The following is a 16,089-nucleotide window of genomic DNA, read 5'->3' as shown; positions in this document are numbered from 1 at the left end:
ATTGGAATCAGAACTGACACTGCCATCCCTGCAGTCTTAGTGTAGCCCTAAGCTGATATTTTTGTTCTGGATGACCATGCAGGACATGTCATCATGCATTAGTTTCAGATAACTCAGCCAACAAGCATCTCATCTTTTGCGCTTGCCTGGAGCCAGAGCTTGGTTTTGCTTATAGTCAAACTGATTCTATCGGGCAGGCACACCTACATTTCTTCTGAACAAGTGTGATGAGGGATCCCTGAAATCACTTCTCTTTTTACACTACCCAGCCCTCCTAATGCATATATACACACCTATAACTCAGGATAACACTTATTGAATCCGATAAAGTGGACTGCAGTCCATGAAAGCTTATGCCGTAACAAATTTGCTGGTCTTTCAAGCACCACAAGACCCTCTGCTGCTTTACAGCAAACATAGCAATAACGCCCCTAGATACAGCACTCAAGTTTCAGATGTCGCAATTCTACTTAGTTATTGGAGTAATTTAAAAAAAAACTCATCAGAAAATGTTATATTCTTTACAAACAACTTATATTGACTAGAGTTTTTAAGGGCATTCCACACACATTCCACAAACCAAGATATGGTATGAACATCATGAGGTTGAATCAGGCCTGATCAGTGCCTGGATCTGTGACCACCTGGGTACCAATGACACTATTTTGTTCATTACTATGTCTGAGAAACGAATTTCTTCTTAAGAAGATATACAGGGCAGATTTTACTCAGAAAAAGAAATAAAGGGAATGCTGAACATGTAAAAATAAAAAAAATCCTTCCTGTAGCACCTTAAAGACCAACTAAGTTAGTTCTTGGTATGAGCTTTCGTGTGCATGCACACTTCTTCAGATACATGTGTATCTGAAGAAGTGTGCATGCACACGAAAGCTCATACCAAGAACTAACTTAGTTGGTCTTTAAGGTGCTACAGGAAGGAATTTTTTTTATTTTGACTATGGCAGACCAACACGGCTACCTATCTGTAGCTGAACATGTAATTCAGTGATAAGACTAAATGTTTCACTGAATAAGCTGAAGCAGCCTTCAAATCCTAGTATTTTTTAAAATGTGAACTTACACACCCTTTTTTATGTAAAGGAGATTTCCTCCCAAGTATGCAGAGGATAGGCACTTGAGACAACTGATTCCTGAGTAGAGATAATAATTTCACATATAGCAGTCCAACTCCAGCACCAGACACCTATGCAGTGCACTTGCAGAGCATCTTTGAGACTCTTTTTTCCCCATCTCACATCCTTGGGAGATGGCACGTTATCACGTCCCATCACTCCCAGGGGCATTTGCCATTTTTAACATGAATGCAGTGGCAGAAAGGCTTTCTAACTGCTTACAGCAGTTACTGTTTGTAAAAAAGAAAGAAAACATTGCAGTCAGCACTTGAATCATCTCATAACAATGCAAGTTACCTATTTAAATGCTAATTTTAGAGCATTTTAAAAAACCTAATAGGAACTTAGGGAAAACATAAACAAAAGTGGCACAGGCCAGACATATACTTATACAAAAGTGACACACCCAGAGCTACGTATACACACCCCTTTTCAAGGGCAGAGGGAGAGCCATGCTCAGCCAGTAAAGGGCTGAACTAGGCACTAGGATGTGCATGCAAGCCCCAGCCCTAATATCCCCAGGCACACTGGCTGCTTTAGATCTTTGTGCTATTAGTGTGAAAGTCTGGGCTAAAAAATAAATAAATGTAGGATTCAACAATGCACTTCAGACCATACTGGCTCTTCAGGGAAATAAGGATTCATCATTTAGATGTGCTATCACTTTTCTTTTCCTTCCGGGCTCCCATTTTTGTAGCATTTAGCTTTAATACCCAAAATACTTTTAACACATATCAATTTACCCAAATAAACTGCTAAGTAATTCATGGATTTTGCAACAGTTCTTTCTTTTTTTAAGGTTACATATATCCCTGTTTGGGTGTGCTCTAAATCATTTATGCTTCTATCACCCAAGCTAATTTCATCATTATTCTACAAATTTTTCTTTATAAGAGTCCAAAACCAATATTTTAAAGTAAAGCTACAAAGTAACATCGTTGCATACTGGAGAACATTAGCGGCAAAATTTGAGAAAGAAAAAGAGATAAAGCAGTCATAAGGAAAGTACTGTACAGGCTTTAAAAACTCAATAAAAGAACAAAAAGCAAAACAATGGCTTAAGTTAAAGAACCAAAACAGGGGGAGTCAATACACTGCATTTAATCTAATAATTAAGTGATATCATTTTCAGAAATAAGTTTTGACTTCATTGCTCTTGGGAAAACTTAAAATAGTTTTCGTCTTCACTTAGGGAAGTTTCAGAACACTTACTGAGAGCCATCTAGAAGCAGCTTTGCTGCTTTCAAATGAGATGTAGATTGCACTTATAAAACCTTGAGAGAAGGAAAATTTCACACAAAGATTGGGCAAAGTCTAGCTTAAGAGACTTTAAAAGCTTATCTACACACACACACACACACACACACACACACACACAAATCTTTTTATCAGTATCACAGTAATTCTTTTGTCTATCATGTGTGTGCCAGTTTGTTAAAAACCTTTCTTTCCTGTGCACTAGCGAACACATCTTTATTTAATGGCATGTGCCCAGAGGGATGATATATTTTTGTAGCAAGCGTTCAAAGAACTTTTACTCTCTAGATGTAAATCTTGTTTGAAATATCTAGGTTAAAACAAATCTGGATTGGTAAGGCACTTCAAAACAAGGCTTCAACTTGCTTTTGAAAGAGACAATAGGATTTAATCAAAACTGTAATTTGCGCTTCTCAGTGTGCTACCCGTCAGTTTCACAGCAAGGCCTGAATAGAGTTCTGAAAGCCCCCCTTTTCCTGCCTTAATATTAGACCTGCCAGTGGACAGTCAGTATCTCTCTCTTGTATTTAACCTTTATTTAAATCCATTTATGCATGGGATCTTATTGAAATTAATTCTATGGTTTGGTTTAAGCATATCACTGGCATTCTAAGAACTTAGGAAGCTATCTTTAGTCTTACCTATTTATCAGTCTGGACTAATAAAGTCTACTCACACTTGCAGCAGCCTCTGTGGAAAGTGGGGTGAGTGGGTGGCTTTTTTTGCCTTACATGATTTGTATTGCCTTACATGAGACGTATTTAAGCAGAGGCTGGATGACCATTTGTCAGAAATACTGTGGTAAGGAAAGGTCTGCAGCTCAGCGGTGGAGCATCTGCTCTGCATACAGAAAGTCCCAGGTTGAATCCCCAGCATCTGCAGGTAGGGCTGGGATAGAATACCTGCCTGTATTCCTGCAGAGCTGCTGCCAGTGAGTGCAACCAATACTGAGTTGGATGGGCCACTGGTCTGAGGGGGTAGAAGGCTTCCTATGTTCTCTTGTCCAGCAATGCAGATCCTGCATTGATCAGAAAGTTAAAACTAGATTGTCTCCAGGGTCCCTTTCAATACTGATTCTACCACCTGCAGCATGATCATTCTAATGAGAAATACCAAGAATTGAAACTAAGACTTTCTGAATGCAGTGTATATGCTTCTACCACTGTGTGAAAGATACCATAGAATTAAAAACAGTAACAGAGGCCTACAGAGAGATATAAAAACATTTCTTTTTAAAAAAAAAACCTTAAAGCCTAATTTTACAATGGCTTATTGTTTGATTCATGACAACAGTTCAAACTAAATTGGTTCAGGATCATTAGTTCTATTACAATTACACGACAATCTGATAAGTGCACACTGTGTGTGTATCTGTCACACTCACACACACACACACACACACACACACTTAGTAAATATTCCACCAGTTTAACTAAAGTTACTAAATCCTTGATATCTCCCATCACTCTCTAAGCATTTTCTTTCACCTCTCTATAGAAAAGTGCAGAGATATAATATCAAGTTTGTTGGCTGGTTTAATTATGAACACTTTAATTTTAAAGAGTGTCTTGTGTAAACTGTTTTGTTTTTGTTTGTTTGTTGAGTTGGAGAACACATGTAAGCAAACCTGACCTTTAGCTTATACTTTGCATCCTGTTATCTAAACTAAGTTGCTTGGTGCTCAGTTGAAACAAGAAAGAAGATTCTGCCCAGTTTAAGTAGCAATTGTGAAAACAAAGCCCACTATACTAACAGACACAATCCAGATAAAGTTGTCTATTTAGAATCCATTGAGATCAATAAGGCTTTGGGAGTGCTAATTTCTATGGTATAGAGCCTGTAACCCTCTCTCTGCATTTCAGCCCACATGGCTTGCTTTCAAGTAGAAAAGCTGTGGGATCTCCTTCTTTATAAGATTTCAGGGAAAATGTGAAAAGGTACTCTGTATACTACATGCAAGTCCCAACTTTGTAGAAAGCACACTGGGATTCTACCTCACTGTACAGTGGTACCTCGGGTTACATATGCTTCAGGTTACATACACTTCAGGTTACAGACTCCGTTAACCCAGAAATATTGCTTCAGGTTAAGAACTTTGCTTCAGGATGAGAACAGAAATTGTGCTCCGGCGGTGCGGCAGCAGCAGAAGGCCCCATTAGCTAAAGTGCTGCTTCAGGTTAAGAACAGTTTCAGGTTAAGTACGGACCTCCGGAACGAATTAAGTACTTTACCCGAGGTACCACTGTATTTTGATAAAGATATATGTTCAGCTAGGTAAAGGTAAAGGGACTCCTGACCGTTAAGTCCAGTCGCGGACAACTCGGGATGCGGCACTCATCTCGCTTTACTGGCCAAGGGAGCCAACGTTTGTCCACAGACAGTTTTTCCGGGTCATGTGGCCAGCACGACTAAGCCATTTCTGGCGAACCAGAGCAGCGCACGGAAATGCCGTTTACCTTGCTGCCGGAGCGGTACCTATTTATCTACTTGCACTTTGACATGCATTCAAACTGTTAGGTTGGCAGGAGCAGGGACCGAGCAACAGGAACTCACCCGGTCACGGGGATTCGAACCGCCGACCTTCTTATCGGCAAGCCCTAGGGCTCTGTGGTTTAGACCACAGCGTCACCCGTGTCAGCTACTTGATCCAAAAATGAGACCAATAAAGTTATTCAAACTAAAATATGTAAGTGTCATAGATTTGGGAAGTACCACGTTTCTCATGACCCAGGCAACTCTGGCTTCAATGCTTTTAACATTGCATAGCTATGCCATGCAAGGACCTTTCCACCGCCACCCTCCTTGTCTCTTTGGTTGAAAGGGTGGTTGAGATACACATACCTCAAGTAACTAACAAGGAAGATTTAAGTAAATCAATGGGGGGCTTCAGTGCATTATTTTGATGTTTCTGGAATAGTTCCTATTTTAGCTGATAGGAATTTTAAGGCCGTGTTGAATAAGACAATTTAAAGCTAAATCCAAATCTTTTTCTAACAGAAAATAAAATCTCTTTTTGAGCCAGTGAAAGTGCCTTTTCAGCATGGAAAATAAGCTTTAGAGAAGCAGCAAAAGAGAGATAAACACTCAGAACATATTTTGTGATATACTTGTTTTTTCTTTCTTGCATTTTTAAAAGGTACTAGGCACTTCACCTGAGAGAAGAGAGTGTTGAAAACTTCTGAATGTGTCTCCCCATATTTCTCAGAGCAGGAGAAAAGGACTGGTCTTTCCTTACACAAATCATGTAAGGATGTTTGAAGACTTTCATTACAGGAATGAACAGAGGGAGTACTGAGATAATTTCACTGCAACTGTTCTCACGCTTAGAAGGGAAAACCTCACCCTGATACAATCTAAAATCAAAAGGACGAACCCTTTGACTTGCAGTCATACACAAATGCGGATTTCCAATCAAATGAAAGATGCTTATTCTGCACTTGCCATTTTGACTGTAGAATTTCTGTAAAGTTAGAGATTGAGCCTTCCAGACCCCAAGATACTTTGCTCCTGAGTGCATATCTAGTAGTGTGTGAGTGTGTGTGCTTGTAAAATCTTCCCTACTGACCACTCCTATAAAGCATGTGCTAACACATTTCAGTATTTCCTAAACTCTGATCTATTTTCTCTGTCCCTTGCTGGCAACCAGTAGCACTGGCTGCTGTTTTATTTTGCATGCGTTTTTTCTCAACATGTATTTTAACACCTATGTATAGAAGAGAGATTTACAGTAGACTAGAAGGCTGTTGGAGTTTAACTATAAATTGTGCGCACAACCCAGTTAAATAACCATGACCCCCTCCCCAATCTCAAGGAAAGGGGGAGTTTCAGCAACTTCTACAGGTGGTCTTCAAATGAAGTCTGATCAGAGACTCCCTTTGTGAGTATTAAGAAACCAGTCCAACACCATTTTTAAAAGTGACAAGTATGGTCACCCAGTGCAATTCATAGGTTACGGCACCTTTTTCTCAATGTGCATTTGTAACTTTAGAAAGATCAGGAAACAGATGAGGGGAAGTCATAGCAGATCAGAACAAGAAACTAATAAATTCTAGGAATCTATGTTAACAATACGGATTGATTGTATGGAAGTGGCTATATTCCAGATAAAAACTGGTATGAGTATCTGTTACTGACCCAGCTGTTTCACTTATAATCAGAAGCCACGTGAACTAGCAAGACCCCCTTCTTTGCCAGTTTCCTAAAGAAAGAGCAACTGGCTACTAACAGATCTTAATAATCCACAAGGCCTGAAGAGCACTACTTTAGAAAAGCTTTTCTTCTTGACAGAAATCAATGAAATGCCTCTTGAACACAGCAAGAAGAGAGTCTGTTCTGTCTACAATGCAAGCCTCTGCAGAGCAACCAAGTGCCAACAAAGGGGTCACATTTCTCACCCATTCACTGGATTCTTTTGAGTTTCTCATGCTTGCAATAATCTGAGCAACACCATTGCTTCCAATTTGAAACTCTTTTTATACAACCTGTTAAGCATATTATGAAGACACAAAAAGCTCCTGCAACCTACTGCTGCTGCTATTAGTCATGTGAATCCTGTTCAAATCAATTTATTTATATGTAGCCGCTTAGATTCTGACCCTTTGCAACGACTGGAGAAAGCAAGAGAAAGAAATCAAGCAGTTCTGCTTCCACAGAACTCGCTGTGATTACAAGTGTTTGGGAGTGGAAAATTGGTACATATTTTGCAATTTCAGAACGCAAGAGGAGCATCCACTTCCTCCATTGATGCAGACAAGCTGCCTGCAAGTATGGGTCATGACGGGGCCAGGAGTCAAGTGCTAAATAAATGCCACCTACATACCGCCACCAAGTAACTGTGCCAAGCAGACTACTTGGAAAACAGACATCAGGAGTCTCACTGGACACAATGCCAAATGAGTCCTGTGAATTTGTGAACAGTATTCACCCTACTTTAGAAAGGGCCTCCACCCCTCTAAAAATTGTCTCTAAATTTATTTCTGCAGGCTATCATGTTTGATACTGTTGAAAATCCAGTGATACATTTGTCAAAGAGAACACACACTAAGTCCTTCTATTGTCTTTACCAGATAATCTTGTCCTGAGATACAACAATTAGCCTGGTCACAGATACTGTCAGGGCTAACATCTCAACAAGGTTGTCATGGACTACAACCTTTCCTATGCAATTGTTAGGGTCTCTCCAAATTTCAGCACTATCCTACTTGGTTTCCTTAAAAGACATTTTAAAAGGGAGGGGGGTGGTCAGAGTTGCTACATAAAAATCCTCCTTAAGGATTTTCACCAAGGCAGAAAAAAATGAAGTGTTTTCCAGCTAAAGAGATACAAGTCCAAATTATTTTGATGCATAACTTTCTTTTATTTAAAGCAGCCCTATAACCTTGTAAACATACACTGAATAATCATTTGCTATTTATACCTATTTTGAAATCAAGCATGTTTATTGAGGGTATCATCTCAGGGTTGTTTCCACACACAACATCCCCCTCTACTACATCAAGATACAACACACAAATGCATGTATACAAATCTGTGCTTATTTTATATGAAGCTTTATATCCTACCCTGCAGGTGCCTACACCCCACTCAATGAGAGTCAGTGTTATTACCACAAGCGCATGTGATGGGAAATCAAACACATGCTGATTTACACAAAAATGCACACTCTTACCAACTTCACACATCTATATGTGTGCTTTTCCTAAACAACAATTCTCAATAGGAAAAAAAGAAAACCGCAAGTGAAACAGCCCTTCACACGGAAGAACCAAATTTCAGAATGTTGCTGAAATTTCTTTAGCATTGCTTTTCCAGATGTCAGTTCACATCACATTTGTTATTCTAACTCTGGCACAAGAGGGCTTAAAATGGAGGTTAATCCGATCCTAGGAGGCAACAGACAGAATGTAATTTAAAATGGTGGGGATGAGTTTGCTCCTTTTTTGACTGTATGCAAATTGATCTATCAGAAGGGATCCAACTATTTGCTTTTGTAAAGCAAGAGACATAAGCCATGGGAAACACCATCTAAACTATGTTAAAAGCAGCCATTGTAAGGTATATTAATAGGATCCCAAGTATACAGTTTGATGAATTGAGGCAGATAAGAATAAAAATCCCAGAGAATTCTCACAATCCTTCTGGGAAGAAAGGCTTCCAAAGCAACAGAGAATGCATCTCTGTGTGTAACTATTATCTGAACCTGGTTCACACATACTAGCCTTGATTTATCTTAAGATTCAGTATAGGATATGGAGGGGAAGGCAGCCTTAAGGGATAATGGATCAAATTCAGTTAACACTGCAATCCTGAGCACACGTCTACTCAGAATTAAGATGCGCTGATTTTAATGGAACTTGCTCCCAAGGAAAGTCTATACAGACTTGCAGCATCATCCACACAGACTAAGAATGTTCTACAAAGTACATACAAATAACATTAGAAATACAGCATCAATTGATTCACTCTCAGATAAATGTCAACACCAAGCAAACACACATGGAAAACAAAATTAAAATATTTCACTGGTGTACCCAGTGTTAAACCTACTCAGAGTTGACACATTCAAAACAACCGATGTGACTAACTTAGGTCCATTAATTTCAGTGAGCCCACTCACTGTAAAACTTAGCTGGATACCCCTTTGTTCAAGTAATACTACAATCAAATTATGGCTTTGAGGGATTCTTCTTTATTCTTACAAATAAAATTGTATCACTAGCAGCTGAAATATCACCACAAAACAAATTTTGCATTCTTCTAAAAATGGCTTACTGAAAATATTTCTGATTATATAATTCTTATTACAATGAAAAGTTCAAACAAATGGCCAAAACTGTCATATCAGACATATTGTAACATATTCTGGAATCACTCATCTCTAAAATCTATTAGTTTTACAATTGCTTTACGTTGTTAAGGCCTTGTTATTTGGGGTGGGGGGTGATTCAACGGTGTATTACATCTGCAAGCCCATAGGCAGGATCCACTGGTCTAACACTGGTTTGTCTTAGACAAGGATTCCCAATTTGTCTTTAGTGCTAAGCAAAGACTGTGTGAAGGAAAAATGGAACAAACAAACAAACAAAAACCACTTCCCAGTGACACAGGAGGAGGAGGAGGAGGAGGAAAGGGGGAACGCACAAACCAGATGTTTCACTCATATTCATGGAAGTTCATCTACAGCACATTAAACCGTGTTTTAGCACTGCATGCAGAGGTAACCAGTAGCCATACAGTCAGCTAAATTTTTACCCATAGCAACTTGAAAATCTACTGTTGCTGCGGCAAAAGTGCTACATGAAAACAGACTCAGCCACTTTAGCAGCTCAACAATGAGCAGATTAACTAATGGCTGTGATATCACAAGCCAACTTCTCCTACCTCACCAAGAGGTTTTACAGCTTGGCTTTGTTTGCTTTTAGTACATGAATAAATAAATGTGGCAGTCATTAATGGGGTCTTGGAGAAAAAAATTAAGATAGTATGGAGAGAAAGGCTAGACAGATAATTTAATCAGCATTCAAATCAGTGACTGGTGTATCGGTCCAATGAAGTGCAGAGTTAGGCTCATACCAGCACACACAAAATATACATACAGCAAGCTCTAAATTTATATTCCATTGCTCTTGTTCTTTTTAACAATCACCACAATTTTCAGTACACTGAACTTATTGTAAAATCCTCTTAAAAACTTTGATATAAATGATAACATAAAAACTATAGATTACACAGTATATTGTATGGATACAACTACCACCACAAGCATACATACATGCTGTGCTCATCCTACATTCATTTGCCAGATGCCATTTTGCAGCCTTATCTCCTCTTATATTTCCCTGAATTTATTTCACAGTCATTGGCACAGTACATTTTTATCAGCTTGGGCTTTGTGGCCCATCGATTTAGAGTAAAAAAGAACAAGGGGGAAATGTCACCATATTGCAACACTGGATTTATTGGTAACAGGAGAAAACAGAATGTGCTCACCTGGAAGTGATTTTGGAGAAATTCTCATTAGTCATTGCTTAGTATTTCAGAATTTGAAAGGACAGTGATCATAAAGCACGCCTTCCATACCTAATGAAGTTCAATATTCCTCCAGAATCTCTCTCTCCTGTTATCATCCAGGAGAAAAACCAATCAAAAGGGATTTCTTTCTTCCTTAGCAGCATTTTTGCCAAGCTTCTCATTTGTTACTGATTTCGGCAACTGTTTTGTGTTTTTCTTTGTCAACGTTTGAAGTCAGATATGGATTTAGTTGATAATCTGCTTGCTGGGGTCAGATTCGTTTGCTCTACCTATTAATGTGCCAGAAAACCAAAGAAGGCACAGTGCTATTTGTTTACACCCTGCATAGCTTTACACAGACCAGTTGTACTACGACTATGAGAATGGACTAACACTTCATATGGAGCCAGCAGCTTATACTACAAATAAATTTCATGCAGCTGACAGGTGGAGATACAGTGGTGCCCCGCAAGACGAATGCCTCGCAAGACAAAAAACTCGCTAGACGAAAGGTTTTTCCGTTCGCGATTTGCCTCGCAAGACGAATTTCCCCTATGGGCTTGCTTTGCAAGACGAAAACGTCTCGCGACTTTTTTTTCTTTGACTAAAAACAAAGAAATGTTTTGTTTATAAAGTTAATTTATTTTCCCATAAATTTTTGAACTGCTCTTTACAGTATGTGTGACTTTAAAGAGCAGTTAATAAACTGTTGTTGTACCAAATTTGGCTTTGTTTGGACTTTTTTTGACCATAGGAATGCATTAATTGATTTTCAATGCATTCCTATGGGATTTCGTGCTTCGCAAGACGAAAAATTCGCTAGACAACAAAAATTGCGGAACGAATTAATTTCGTCTTGCGGGGCACCACTGTATATCTCTGACCTACCTGCCAGACAATATACTGTGAAAGATTCCTTTTGAGGTTGACACTGGATTATCCTTAGAATGCTGCATAAATGAACTTTCCCTTCCCTTGTGGTCCTAAGTACAGTATCACTGTACCACCAAGAGTCAGTATGGTGTAGCTGTTAGAGCACATATAACTAGAAGCAGGGAAACTCATGGTGAAACCCTCAGTCAGCCATGAAACTCACAGGGTGACTTTAGGCTAGTCACCACTTCTCAAGTCTAAACTAAAAAGAGGACACAGAATTACATACACCTGGCTATGCTCCAAAGAGGAAGGATGGTCTATAAATGCAATCACAACACCAGGTAGGAGGTCCCTTCGTCGTCGTCCCCACAAAAAAAAATGAGCCTCTCCCCCCCCCCAGTTGATGGGCATTGCTATTCAAATGGTGTGTGTGTGCTGTGTCATGTGATCAATTATGCACGGCAGGGCTTACCTGCCCCCCCCCCCAATATCTTATTCAAGTTGGCACCCCTGTGCCTGCTGTTTCACTAGCACTTGGACACCTAAACCTATGCAATATTGTAACAGTGCAAAGGTTCATAGTGCAAAGTGGGTTATTGCCATTAGTGTAGAGTTCGGAGGCAGGAGTAGCTAAAATGGAATCCTCCAAATGTTCCAGATTACATCTCCCATCACCCTGATCACTGACCGGGGGGGGGGGGGCTGATGGGAGTTGCAGGTCAAAACTTCTGGCTACCCCAGTCTGAAGGATCCCAGAAATTCCTTAAGCAACTGTGTCCGAGTTGCACTACCTTTCTGCAAGTTGGCTTCTTACAAGGCAGTTACAAAACTTAAGACATAACTTCTAATAATATTAAATACATCCAATGTTTCCAAGCAAAATTTCAGCATAGGAATTCAAGTTTGAAAATTGAATCCTTGCTGAAGTGTAACATACATGGCATGTACATGCACTACACACCCAAGACAGATTAACTCACACTTGGGTTTCCAAGGCAATTGAAGGTTAGGTCCACCTATACTTTGTAGTAACAGGTGCAGTGGCTTCTATTCAAGCTGTCTGAAAGCAGCACTATTTGCCATTTGGAAAATGTTTCTCATCATGTTACACAGACTCTTTCACATTGGTGGAAAGTTCAGTTCTGACTAAGGATTCCAACTCAGGCTATGAAAAACTTTCGTTTTTCTAAAAGAGACGTATAGATTTCCATTCAAACTGCCACTTCCTCAGGTTTTGGCCACTTTCTATCCGAGAAATGAAGACCATCACAAAGAATTTAACATCAGTGACATTCAGGCGAACAACTAGTAAACAATATAGTAAATGGGGGGGGGGCTTCTTGTAACCAACGGAAACTAAGGAAAACAACAACTTATCACCAGCTTTTCCAACTGACAAAAAGCACAGAAAAAGGCATGTCAGCAGCTACTCCTTCTCCTTGCTCTCTGAAACTGAAAGGCACATCTGCCAGCCATTATCTTTCTACTCTCTGCTTCTAAAGATAACACCAAGAAGCCAGAGAAAACAAAACTATCCTATAATATTTAGATAATTTTTAGCAGCATCTACAAAGTTAAAGTATTTTTTTTTCATTTTAGCAAAATCAAAACTAAAAGAATTATCCCAGTTTTGCAGTATGCAGCACCAAGAGATTAAAACACATCTTTGGGGGGGGAGTATGGAAATTAATATCTAATGCAGAATAACTAGAGTCAGCATGGTCCAGAAAAGTATATTATTTCCCTCAGAAAACCTAGCCTCAAGTGCAGCCTACCACAGGCCAATTGTCACTCTTGCATGTTCACAGTTACTTGCCATGAAAGTAAGTCTGCCACGTGATCTACCTCACAAGATTAATGCAAAAGGATGCAAAATACATTTTTAAAAAGTAATTTAGGCTGCAATACTACACAAGCATACTTGTGAGTAAGTCCCATGGAACTCAGAGGATTTACTTCTGAATAGACATACACAAGATTTCACAGTTTAATGAGTGCTTTTGAAATCAGCATAAAAAAGCTCACAGTAGATTATGGTTTGCTTGTATTAGCCTTTGGCTAATTAAACAATCTATGGCCTTTTAAACTGTGTGAGGGGTGTTGTTTTTGTTTGTTACTATGTTATGTATTTTTGTGCTTTTATGCTGTAAACTGCCCTGTGATCCTCAGATAAGGGGAAATGTGGAAATTAGATAGATGATAGATAGATAATTGTAATGTAGTTCTTAGACTAGATAATATTTTATGAGTCAACTTGGTGGATTTTGTTCACTCTTCCAAAATTGTTGCCACAGTGGTTGAAATATTCCAATTATAACTTCATTATATCCTTGGTACTTAGAAAGGCTCAGGTGTGCAAAAATAGGCTTTAAAGGTGGCAAGCGGGAGAGTTTCTTACCGCCTTCCTTTGCAATATCACTCTCTCCAACAACTACAGCCAATCTTCTAATGCAATGCCACACTAAAATTGCTTGCTTGCCTCCCATTTTACACTGATCACAACACCAGACCCTTATTTGCTATGTCTAAAGCATTACAGGACATCAGTTTCACCCACTGGGGCTATGGGTTTGTGACAGCTAATTCTACACACATACTGGCTGAGAGTCAGAATTTGAAGCAAGGCCAGCCACATGCAGCATCACATACATAAGCTGTTTTAGCCCACCTAGTGACACATTTAAAAACTGGACCTCATTTAACATTCTTCAAAGATGGTATGCTGGAGTAACCCAGTGTTCAGTATATCTTAAGCACTCCATCTAGCTATTTAAAAAAAAACAACCCCCAACCAAGATGCCAGGAGACAATTATTAACAACCAGGCAACCTACCCAAGCTTGAATGCTCAAGACCCTATGATGATGTTCGCTCCTCAGTTGGAGTCTGTTAGTATTGCCTCCCACAAAAAGGGCCCGTGACTAATAATTGTCTAGCTAAGTGTCAATTCTCATAGGAAATGTCTCCTGATAAACAGTTACCTCCTTTCCAGTACCATTTGCCTTTAATAACAACCAGATCTACAGCTTCCTGCTGTGTAAACAAGTAACACTAAGCTAATCAAATCTTGGGGGATGAGTTAACAGTAAAACAAGCCTAGGCAATTTGTATGGAGGCCCTGGGCTGCCCAGATGACAAGACGAACTAATGTGGTCCAAAGAAAAGGAAAGCAATATATTTGTCACGGGCTTAACGGAAGGAGTTGCCAGAAGGAGGCGTACTCCACTCCAGGGAGTGCAGGGTTCAGTCCTTAGCCTTTTTTCCTCCCAAATATGCCCTGAAAGGCAGTGGAGGTTTAGGATCAGTGTTTTCACTCTCCAGGTAGACAAGTCCCATCTGGCCCCTCATTTCCCTGGCTTTGGTTCCATCCATTGTTGGTCTCTCTGCCTTCTACCCCACCAACCCCAACCTTCAGGACTACTGCCATGTATTTTATGAGGAGCTGTCCTTGAAAGCTGATATTTCAAAACAGAAATACTACCGAGGGTCACTAACTTCTGGGTGCACCTAGAACAATATTCTGTCTGCCAGACTGTAACTTCCAGTATATGTGTTAATGCTGCTCAGAAAAATATCAGAACTTCTGTTATAATGTCAACTGTTTCTAAGTTCTTACTTCTCTAGCCCCATATTCCCAAGAGAAAGCTCTGATCATATTATGCAAAACTGATACCATATTTTCATTTTTCTCCAGCAGGCTACCTAAATATATGCACTCAATTTTGAAAAACGGCAAAATGCATTTGCATTCTGCACATGAAAGAACTGCAAATGCAAAACCAAGTAATGTTTTCCTTAAAATGGAAGAGGTTAGACTGTACTAACTTTCAGCACTATGTGCTTTTAGCAAGCTGGAGTGGTTCCTTCAGAGAAGCTGCAGGGATAATTACTTGATCTCATGAAAACAGATGAGGAAAAGGGAAGAGCTCAGCATGGGAAGACGGTGATTCTAGACAGACATAATAAAACTATCATTTCAATCACTTTGATGATCTTTCTGTGCCTATGTCCTTAAATGCCTTACTAATAAGCATTGTTTCCCACATTCATTATTAAGTTATTTAAAATGAAGTCTATCATTGATATCCAGCGGGCTCTTTAATTATCTCCTGCCTGAACAGAAATGCTTACAGGTCAAGTAAATTAAGGGAAATAGATTTAGTTGAAAAATGGGAAGCACACACTGCTAGAGTAATGACATATTTTTCTTTTAAAAAACAACAACATGAAGTTATAGCCATGCACTGGTCCAACCAAAATGTTATGGCATGTCTCAGAAGCAAGGCAGGCAAGTGAGGAGATGCAGGGCAGGCTGTGGCACTGAGGACCACATGAAAGTGGCCCAAGACCCACTGTCTGAGAAATGCTGCATGACATGACAGGTTGTATACAAAGGCACAGTTGAGAATTCCAACAAGCTTTCGGTAAATCTTCACTTTCAGAAAACCTTTGAGCAAAATCTGCCCTTATATCTATCACCACTCCTTAGTGAAATCTACACAGCCTAGTTGTAGTCAATTTCCCCACCCACCCCTCAACTGTGTGTTTGTTGTGATGGGCACATGCCTGTAGCTTTTCCAATGAGGTAGAATCTCATCAATTCAATTGCAATTTGAGTAACTACTTTCTGGGAAGACAGATACATGCATTTTGTTTACAATGAGATATGGAGGTTTTGTTTGGTATGTGCTAGGAAATATACAAGTTCTGCTACAGACCCCAAAGAAAAGATTACACACTTTTGCAGAAGAATGAATAACACAGGGTGTCGTATTTCGCAGCATCTTGTGCCTCAGGAAAGCACAGGGTGTGAC

At 39.5% G+C, this 16,089-nt stretch overlaps 1 protein-coding gene and 1 long non-coding RNA gene across 3 annotated transcripts in view; both read right to left on the bottom strand.

Annotated features, from left to right (window-relative positions):
• MED13L (mediator complex subunit 13L) overlaps positions 1-16,089 on the bottom strand; it is a 165,329-nt gene that overhangs the window by 108,363 nt on the left and 40,877 nt on the right. The gene's annotated exons all lie outside the window — the stretch shown is intronic.
• On the bottom strand, positions 1,919-9,884 carry LOC310695054. Its single transcript, XR_014519899.1, has 2 exons — positions 4,634-9,884; positions 1,919-4,388 (listed from the first exon to the last, which is right to left on the bottom strand). It is a non-coding gene; the product is annotated as an uncharacterized lncRNA (long non-coding RNA).

The sequence above is a fragment of the Podarcis liolepis genome (assembly GCF_965112155.1).
Source record: "Podarcis liolepis genome assembly, chromosome: 15".
NCBI classification, from domain to species: Eukaryota; Metazoa; Chordata; class Lepidosauria; order Squamata; family Lacertidae; genus Podarcis; species Podarcis liolepis.
The sequence above is the reverse complement of the archived record's forward strand: the minus strand, read 5'-3'. Positions and strand labels throughout refer to the sequence as shown.